The sequence below is a fragment of the Salvia miltiorrhiza genome, chromosome 3, assembly GCF_028751815.1.
Source record: "Salvia miltiorrhiza cultivar Shanhuang (shh) chromosome 3, IMPLAD_Smil_shh, whole genome shotgun sequence".
Lineage (NCBI taxonomy): Eukaryota > Viridiplantae > Streptophyta > Magnoliopsida > Lamiales > Lamiaceae > Salvia > Salvia miltiorrhiza.
Window position 1 is genome coordinate 13,573,647 of NC_080389.1, and position 10,486 is coordinate 13,584,132.

Sequence of the window (10,486 nt, forward strand, 5' to 3'; positions counted from 1 at the left end):
CGACCATCTCAAGGTGCGTCACGCATACTCAGAGGCCACATTATGCACTAGATTGAAGAGTGAATTAGGAAAAAGCTTTGCTACTTATTGAATTTTGTCCCACAATAATAGCTCTCAGGCAACAAGTAGTATGACACCATATGAAGCTCTTTACATAAAGAAATGTCGATCTCCACTCTATTGAGATGAGGTAGTTGAAAGAAAGTGCTAGACCTGAGGCAATAGAAGAAATGACTGCGCTTAACCGACAAATTCGACGACTGCTCAAGGAACCTCAAGAGCGACATAAACTTTTTGCAGATACTCGTTGATTTGATTTGGATTTTTGAAATGGGAGATAACGTTTTTCTCGATGTTCCGTATTCTAAGGGATTGCACAAATTCGATGCGAAAGAGAAGTATCTAGCATTATTCTCTGATGTAGTCAAATTTCGAGGACGAAATTTCTTTAAGGGGGAGAGGATGTAACACCCGGCATTTTCACTATGGTATATATGTATTGTTAATATTATTTTCTATTTTCTATTATTTTAAAGAAGAAAGAGAAGTCTCAATTTTATGCAAAAAGCCCAATAATTATTGTTTGGGCTAGTGATTTTGTTAAGTTTTGGAATAGAGTCCAATACATGTATATATGGGCTAAGTTTAAATAAGCCCAATACTTTATCATTTGGGCCAATGATTATATTAAAGAGGCCCAAGCCCAAGTCTTTGTGTTAGCAGTGAATCACTTAGCTCTAAGCTGTCGATTAGATTTATTAATCCAGATTAGCTATTCGTCTGGCACGTATCCTTCAGCTTTTCACGCAGCTGCTTAAGAAACCGACTTCAAATCAGTATAAATCTCTTCTCTCTCACATCTGATGTTTTTCCCCTCATTCGGCAATACAGCAGCCTCCTCTTTGACGTGGTCGAAGTTCTAAGTCCTCTCCGTTCCCCCTTCTTTTCCGATGTGGAGCCCTAATTCTTAGAAGAAGGAAATTACTACTGTCGCGACTGGAAGGCCAACGAACGGCTGAGCTTCGCCCGTCTTTGCCTTGAATCCATACTCGAGAAGGAGAGAAAGGAAAACGAGCCCTAATTCTTTTCTACTCCCGCTGTCATGGTTCGGCTGCCACCTCCGCCGTCTGTGGAAGACCGGCGATTCAGCGGCGCCGCTCCATTCACGACGCCGCTACTGCTGCTACACGATCCCCTCCGAGGCAGCAAGCGCTGCCGTCATCATCGTCGTCTTGGCTCGACTGAACAGGGTCGCGTCCCTCGTCGTCGAAAAGTTAAGTATTCTACTTGTTATTGAAGAAAGTGTTTGATGTTGCTTGTGATTTCTGAGTTCATGCCAAAATAATCGAGGCATAGGTGACTTCTCTCTGAGATTCCTAAAGTGAGATATTAAACAAAATGTTATATGTACTTGAGGTAAATATTCACTAGAATCTAGTGATAGGATGATAGGAATCGAAGTTCTATCCCAAAACCCCAATTTTCAGCCTCTTTCATGAACCCTAGAATCTATTCCCTTTATATTAGCATTAATTGACTATGTATAAATGTTTATATGTATGCAAAGATATTATTGAGAGTTATTTGGGTATTTACTCAAAAGAAATCATGATTTCCCAATAAGTTTGGTTTAGATGGATTGGTGGATTTGGGAATTTTTGTTATAGGATAGCTATTTGTTTGATGCTTGTGTAATTGTACTCTTTGAGTTGTAAAATGAGATTATATGATAATAACTGGAGGATATTAAGCATGCTACTATATGTTGATCTGTTGAACATGAATTAAGTTAAGCTAAAGCATGCTAATGTATATTAAGATGATGTATTTGAGATCCTATAGCTTTTATTTGAGAAAAATATGAGTGATATGTCATTGAGCATTGCTGTCAGTTTTCGGGTTGGACAGAACAGTATGTTTCGGGGTACTTTTGATGATGTTTTCGGAGTCCAAATAACTTGAAATTTTTACTGTAATAACTTCATCATGTGTAGTCGTTCTCTGCACAATTTCAGCTGAATCCGAGACCTCTAGGTAGGTCAAACAATTTTCTGAAATGTACTGCGCGAAGCAGCGTAGTTCTGTGGCAGATTCTGTCTTTCTTGATATAATTTCTTATACACTTGAGATATTGCATTTTTGTAAATTTTCATTAAAAATAGACTTTAAGAAATTTCTAAAAAGGTAAATCATGTATTTTTCTTTGAAGAGGTTGATTTTATATGATTTTTCAAAGTTGAGATTCATATATGATTACATATTTGAAGTTACTTACTTGGGATAGTTGAGTAAAACTATGCTTAAGTCATTGGTCAATTCTTGAATTGATATTTTAGTTATCAATTGTAAACTAATCTATATAGAATGGGTTAGTTACTCTTTACTTTTTCAACTTGAGATATCCCAAGAGATATGATGTTACTGTTTGCTTTTGGTTAGTTTAGTTGATGCAACCCTAGTTTTGCAAAAGATTAAAAGTTTATCGGGATGCTATTTATAGTTATTTCTTCTTATCTAGTTATCCAACCTTATTTTATAATCTTGCTATTATGAAGGTGACAGTAACAATGCTAGATAAGTGAGCAAGAGTTTCTACATCGTTAAGTATATCAGGTGGGCTTACTAACTCAAGAAGTAAAGATGCATACTTTATTATATAAAGTTTGAGTGTATGCATTTATTTTCCAATTATTGACTTGCCAATATTTGAGATTTGTATGATACCATCTACATAGAACAACGAATTCGGGTCCTGAGCGAGTCAGGATTTGTGTACACAGAGTTGACAGTTAACCTTTGAGTTAGCTTGTCATCGTGTTTGAGAAGGAGGCCTACTTCTCAACACTCAGAGTTATATGATGCGTAGATATGGTACATACATGTTAATGTCTGCAGACATATATGATGTTATGATGATTATAGAGAAGTTTTACAGATTTTGCGTGCACAGGTTATTTAAGTAAAACTCCTGTGTGATGCTTGAGATGACAAGTTCAATATATAGCTCTAAGAGCAAGCTTTAAAGTTATTTCGGCATGACCACTGAGTGCTTTTTGGTACTCAGCCCTGCGTATGTTTCTAAATATGCAGGTTAAGCTGTGATGTAGATGGAAGCAAGCAGAGCAAAGCCTTCAGTGTATATTAAATTAGGCTCAGGATTCCATGTCTTCATACATGTAATCCACATGAATTATTCCGCTGCAACACTCAGTCTATTCTACTTTGTTGATGTGTTGTACATATTTTAAATCAATAGCTTTGAGAATTATATCACTTGAAAGTTAGACAACTTGTCATTGTGTATTGTAAGTTGTCTACTCATGAGTTTTAAAAGTGATTGCCTATGATTATACAATATTAAAGTAATTCATCGTTAAAGAGCGTTCATTATTACTATTTAAATCTATTTTATTTTTAATTTTCTTTCTCCCTTCTCCAGTCACACATTTTCCCCGACTTAACTGTTGTTAGTTTAGGTCGGGCCGTGACATTGACACTGTTGGGATGAACTCCGCTGCTCTCACTACCGAGGTGCCTACATCACTGTTTAACGGCATGCAGGGCAGTACCGCCTTTACCACACCGTCGGGTTTTTCGGTTATCCCAGCCACCCCGCTGACAGGGCTGCATGTTAACACCCAGAGATCTGCTCTGGTGACACCGGGTTCTGATATGCCAGGCTTGGCCCCTACGTCTGGTGGGGGACCGCTCAACTTCGGGCTGGCAGAGCAAATGATGGCTCTACTCAACTACGCTACTATGCGTCAGGCACTGGGGACTCCTATGCTATCCACCTTTCCCGCTGTAGCTTCTCTGGTAGGAGCGACCAATCCGCAGGGCACTGAGGCCCCACCTCCCGCTGCTCTGGAGGCAAACAATCCGGTAATCAAAAAACAGGCTGTGATGCTTGGGAAAATGCAAAAGGTCCCTGCTGACAGAGAATTGGAGAAAAGGCCAGAGGGGAGCCGAGCTAGGCTCAATAGCGTTGTCAGGAAGGAGGGGGTTGATGAGTCTGATAGTCAGTCCATCTCCCCCGTGTTCGAGGAGGAGAGGCCGAGGGAGAAAGCGAGGCTGAAAGACCAAATGTCGCAACTGAAACACCAGCTTAAGGATCTGGAAAATTCGTTAAGGGAGAAATCCCAGAGGGACGACAGAGGGCAGAGGTCAGATAAATCAAACCGAGCAGAGAAATCGTACCGGTCAGGGAAATCACACAGGTCAGAGAAATCACATTATACAGAGAAGTCAGAGGAACGGGAGCTGGAGTATTCCTCTGGTAGGCCAGGGCACAGGGTTCACAAGCGTCACGCCCATGACGCGCCAAAGGAAAGAAGGGAGCATGGGAGATATAAGGAGGATAAGAGGGCCAAGACGTCAAGGTTCCATCCCACCAACAACCGCAGTCCTTTCTCCGACGACATTCTGGCAGATACTTTGCCCAGAAGCTACAAATCCATTTCTCTGGACTATGATGGTACCACTGATCCAGAGGTACACCTCAACCGGTTCGAGGGACTGGTTACTCTACATATGTACACTGAGGGCATCAAATGCCGGATTTTCTCCACCACATTGACTGGACCCGCCCAGCTATGGTTTGGGACGCTCGCCCCAAATTCCATCCATTCATTTGAAGAATTACAAGTGCGTTTTCTGAGACAGTTCGCGAGCTCGCGAAGGGTAGGGAAGTCAGCTCTTTCACTGATGGACATCAAACAAGATCAGAATGAAACACTGCGGGAGTACACTGCAAGGTTTAATCTCGCCGCTTTGGAGGTGCCAGAGGCGGAGTCACAAATTAAGAATTGCGCTTATGTCAGAGGACTGAAGCCGGGCTTATTCTTTGACGAGCTACAGATCAGACCAGCCATGGATTTCGACGACATTATGGCAAGGTTGCCAGGCTATTTGCAATTGGAGAACGCCAGGATGGCGCGAAAAGTGGAAAATGATAAACACAAAGCCAGAAGAGTCGAGGAAGCGCCAGAGAGACAACGACACCAGGATAGGGCACCATTCAGAGGGTTGCCTCCAAGGGTACTGCCACCCCAGGGAGAAATGCCACCCCGACAACAGCGTACTGTGAATGAAGTCACATGATTCACTGAGTACACACCTCTGAACAAATCACAGGAGGAGATTTTCCATTTGATAAAGAACCAACCATTCTTTCGGGCACCAGGAACTTACCGGGATGGGCCGCCACAGGAGGGGCCCAACAATAAGTTGTGCGAGTATCACAACGTCTATGGACATTATACCAAATTTTGTGGACATCTTAAGCACCAGTTGGAACTACTGGTGCGCCAAGGAAACCTCGATCAATTCATCGACAGAGGAAACGAGGGCCAGAGGCGGAACCAGGGAAATGATCAGAGGGATCACAGGGATCAGAGGGATCATCGGGATCAGAGGGATCAAAGAAATAATCGAGAACAGCGACAAGAGCAGGAGAATCATAGGGACCGCAGGCCCGAGGAAAACCGGGATAACCGCAGGGAAGGACCAGAAAGGCAGGCACCTCATTTCCCGTATAGAAGGGAGGTACATATGATCTGTGGGGAAAATGGGACGCCCACGTCAAACAGGGCTAAGAAACAAGTTCTGCGAGCAGTCAAAACGGGGTATTACCCTAAACGGGTTATGGAGATTACAAGCGCAGCAGAGGAGCCGGCCATCACCTTCGGGGCCGAGGATCTACGCACATTGATGTATCCACATGACGACGCGCTGGTTATCATGGCAGATATAGCCGACTGCATTGTTCATCGTATTTTTGTTGACTCGGGCAGTGCAGTGAATATCTTATATCTGGCGTGCCTCCAAAACATGGGAATCGAAGTCCATATTGAACCAACGAATGCCCCTTTATTTGGTTTCGGGGGAGAAATGGTCATGCCTTTAGGTTTCATGGAATTGCCGTTAATTCTCGGCACTGCAGCTGCTAGCAGCAAAACTAGGATGGTGCGATTCTTGGTTGTGGATATGCCAAAACCATCTTACAATGTAATACTCGGCCGGCCTGCCCTGATGGCGTTTAGGGCGGTAATCTCTATGTTCCACCTGAAGATGAAATTCCCCATCGCGGGAGGAAGAGTGGGAGAAGTCTGTGGTGACCAAACAGCATCGAAAGCTTGCCATGTACAAATGCTTACACACTCCTCGGGGCACAAAAGGGAGAGAATAACAGAGGGACCGGATGCTAGAAAGAAATGAAAGGTGGGTGAAATCACTGCTCCGCCAGAGGAGAGAAGGGAGTTGCTAGAGGTGTTGAACGACCGGGATAGCGCAGAAAAATCCGCCTTGATATCCACAAGTGATGTTTGCAACATGATTGAGTTATTTCCAGGGAAGGATTCCAAACCAAAATCGGGTCTTCTATGAACGATCAGGTCAGAGAAGAGCTCATTAGCTGCTTGCGGAGAAATGCGGATGTGTTTGCATTTAGCACCGCTAATTTAAAAGGAATAGACAGAGGGTTGGCAGAGCACTGCCTTAACGTGGATCCTAAAGTTAAGCCAGTGAAGCAGAGAACGAGGAATTTTGGGGCCGAGAAGGACGCTGCAATCAGGGAGCAGGTTCAAGGGCTGCTGGAGGCAGGGCATATTGAGGAGGTACAATACCCTGAGTGGATTTCGAATGCCGTGATGGTGGCAAAGAAAACAAATACTTGGCGGATGTGTGTGGATTTCAGAGATTTGAACGATGCCTGCCCGAAGGACCACTATTCTCTGCCGAGGATTGACCAGTTGGTGGATTCCACTTCGGGGTGCGCCTTATTGTCTATGATGGATGCGTATCAGGGATACCACCAAGTAAAAATGAACAGAGGGGATATTGCCAAAACGGCCTTCGCCGTCTGTTGTGGGGTTTATGGTTGGAGGAGTATGCCGTTTGGCTTGAAAAATGCGGGAGCCACGTACCAGCGAATGATGGAAAAAATCTTCAAAGACCAGCTTTCCAAGAATATATCAGTTTATGTGGACGACATGCTCGTGCGGAGTATTAGGGTGGAGGACCATGTCTCTGATCTGGAAGAGATTTTCACGGTGATTAGAAAACACCGGCTCATGCTGAATCCAGCGAAATGCACCTTTGGGGTCACCACAGGGAAATTCTTGGGCTACAAAGTTACTCCCGCAGGGATTGAAGTCAACATGGAAAAGGTCAAGGCTATTATGGAAATGACACCACCCAGAGGGATCAAGGAAGTGCAGACTCTGAACGGGCGTATCACTGCTCTGAGCAGGTTTATCTCACGATCGGCAGAGCGCAGCATGCCGTTCTTCAAAATCTTAAGGAAGGGAACTAAATTCTTGTGGACAGCGGAATGTCGAGCGGCATTTGAGGATCTCAAGGTTTACCTGGCGAAGCTTCCAACTTTGACCAAGCCAGTCCCGGGAGAAACATTGCATCTATACATAGCAGTGGAGGAGGAATCAGTCAGCTCTGTGCTTATCAGAGAAGAGGGAAGTCACCAGAAGCCAATTTATTTTGTCAGCAGAATCATCCAGGGTCCCGAGCTAAACTACAAAGAAATCGAGAAGGCTGCTCTGGCGGTCATGGTCACGGCAAGAAAGTTGAGGCCTTATTTCTTATCACATCGGGTAGTGGTGCGCACTGCTTTACCTTTTAGACAAGTGTTGGGGCGCTCGGATTTGTCGGGATGAATGGTCAAGTGGGCCGTGGAGTTGGGGGAATATGACGTGGAGTACGAGCCGAGAACGGCAATCAAAGCACAAGCTCTGACGGATTTCATCCAAGAAACCACTCGCCGTCCTATGCCAGAATTTTGGGTTGCTTTTGTGGATGGGTCAGTAACAAATGAGGGGTGCGGAATTGGGGTGTACATCACCTCACCAGGTTATGGGACATATCAATTTGCTATCAAATTCACTTGCCGAATGTCTAACAATAAGGCTGAGTATGAGGCTGTAATCAGAGGGGCGCATATTCTGTCGGAGCTAAAGGCTGAATGTGTTATCATCAGGACGGACTCCCAGTTAGTAGCTCAACAACTGTCGGGGGCATATCATGTCAAGGATCAGCGGATGAAGGCGTACCACTGCAAAATCAACGAAATGAAACAAAAGTTCATGGAGTTTAAAATCGAGCAGATTTCTCGGGAAGAGAACACAAAAGCTGACTTACTGGCGCGCATGGCCAGCGCAGTGGAACAAACATGGAATGACGAGATCATTTTACTCTGCGATACCAGAGAAATGGGAACTTCACAGGTTTTCTCAGTGGAAATCAGAGACGACTGGCGGGCTCCTATTATACACTTTCTCAAGACAGGGGAGCGGCTGAATAAGGAATCTCATCAGAGGGCCCGATACGAGAATTATTGCTTGATCAATGATCAACTCTACAAACGATCTTTTACCCAACCCTTGTTAAAGTGCTTATCTCCAGAGGAGGCTAATTTTACTTTGAAAGAAATTCATGCAGGTTGCTGTGGTGGTCACACGGGATTCTGGGATCTCGTACGCAAAATCATTCGGGCAGGGTTCTACTGGCCTAACATCAATAAAGATGCCCGAGAATTTGTCCGCAAATGCGAAGCTTGCCAGAGACATGCTGGGAGAATCAACGTTCCAGGAGAAACTATGGGAGTCATGTGCGCTGCATGCCCATTTGACAAGTGGGGCATCGATATCGTCGGGAAATTGCCCACGGCACCAGGGGGCAAGTGTTTCCTTATTGTGGCAGTGGACTATTTCTCCAAAGGGTTGGTCTTGGGTGAGGTTGACCTCATACCATGAGACGGGTCAGAAGCGGGTCAAATGGGTATGGGCGCGGGTCTAGAAGTGCACTAAATAACACTTTTTCCACATATTAAAACAAAAGTGGCTTGTTGTGAGATGGGTCTGGGTTTGTGTCTTAAAGTCTTTGAACTTGAAGGGTGTGGGTTCAAACCCCATTTGAGGCGTTTTTTTTCTGTTTGCATTTTTTTTTGTTTTTTTTTTTTTTCTATTTTTCAGTTTCTTTCAATATTTTTTTATTATTTCTTTTACATATTTTTTGAATATATTTATTTTTGTATTTTAATTATGTTTTCGTTTTTTTATATTTTTCAGTTTCTTTCAATATTTTTTTATTATTTCTTTTATATATTTCTAATCTATTTGAATAATTACTTTTCCTTACTACAATAATTACTTGAATAATTATTTGATATTTTTTCTTTATTCTAGTATTTATTTTTATGTTATTTGAAATATTTATTATTATTATAATAATAAATCATTATTGATATGAAGAAATGCAACTTTTTGAAATATTACTTTTCATCACATCAATAGTTACTTTTTATTACGACAATATTATTTGACCAAATATACAAAATTACAAGTGGTTTTTTTGTGCGATGCAACGTTTATTTATTTTTCTTTATTTATGTTTTTTTATATTTTATTTTCTACTTTTTTATAGTGGTTTTGTGTGATGCAACATTTATTTATTTTTCATTTATTTGTGATCTTTTTTTAATTTTTTATTTCTATTTTATTTTCTACTTTTTTGCAATGATTTCTTTTTTTTGGATTTTATTTGTGATTTTACAATTACGATGAAAAGTAAAAATCAATATGAAGAAAAGTAAAGTTTTAGAAATATTATATTTATTCATATCAATAATTATATTTTCTTACGATAATAATTACTTGACCAAATAGTTAAAAATACAAGTTCTCGCGAGTAAAAATAACATTACTTTTCTTCATATCAATAATTATTTTTTCTTACAAAAATAATTATTGGGTGAGATTTTTATGTAGCCCTTTGAATAAAATAAATAAGTTAAGTATCACACCCCATAAATAAATAAGTTTTGTAGCACATTCTTAATGGTCCCCACCAAATCTTTGACTTATTTAAAAAAAATTGTTTTCTTTCAACAATAAAAAACGTGTCCACAGAATCTTCTCAACATATTATTTTTTGTCTTATTATGTCTCTCTCTCTCTCCAAAATCGTGATTTGATATATCTTTTAGGGTTTAGGGTTTCTTTTCTTGCATGAAAATAAAGAAGCAGTGCATGAATCGTGAGGATCGGCTGATTCAGCCCAAAAGTGGTCAAAAGTTGGGAATCTTGTTTCAAATCATTCCCAAAAAAAAAGAATCTCATGCACGCCTTGAGAAGACCGTGCATTATACACGCCTCTCTCTCTCTCTCTTCTATTATTATTTGATTTTGCATCTTCCAAATTCAAAAAACAAAGAGACAAAAACCCTAAAAAACTCACCATACACGCCTCTCTCTTTCTCTAACCATACACGCCCACCGTGCACGCCTCTCTCTTTCTCTAACAAACTCACGCCCACCGTGCACTCCATACACGCCTATCTCTCTAAGAAACTCCAGCCACTATGAGTTCAACGGAATCAGATTACGATGGGGAAGAGGCACAACGAGGAAGTCGCCCGAGTACATCAAGGAGGAGCGAAAAATACCCGACGCCGAATCCGGTAAGTAACCGTGGC

At 41.8% G+C, this 10,486-nt stretch overlaps 1 long non-coding RNA gene across 1 annotated transcript; it reads left to right on the forward strand.

Moving 5' to 3' along the window:
- Positions 1-931: 931 nt before the first annotated feature.
- Positions 932-3,378, forward strand: LOC131017673 (uncharacterized). Its single transcript, XR_009099770.1, has 2 exons — positions 932-1,273; positions 2,556-3,378. It is a non-coding gene; the product is annotated as an uncharacterized LOC131017673 (long non-coding RNA).
- Positions 3,379-10,486: the final 7,108 nt, after the last annotated feature.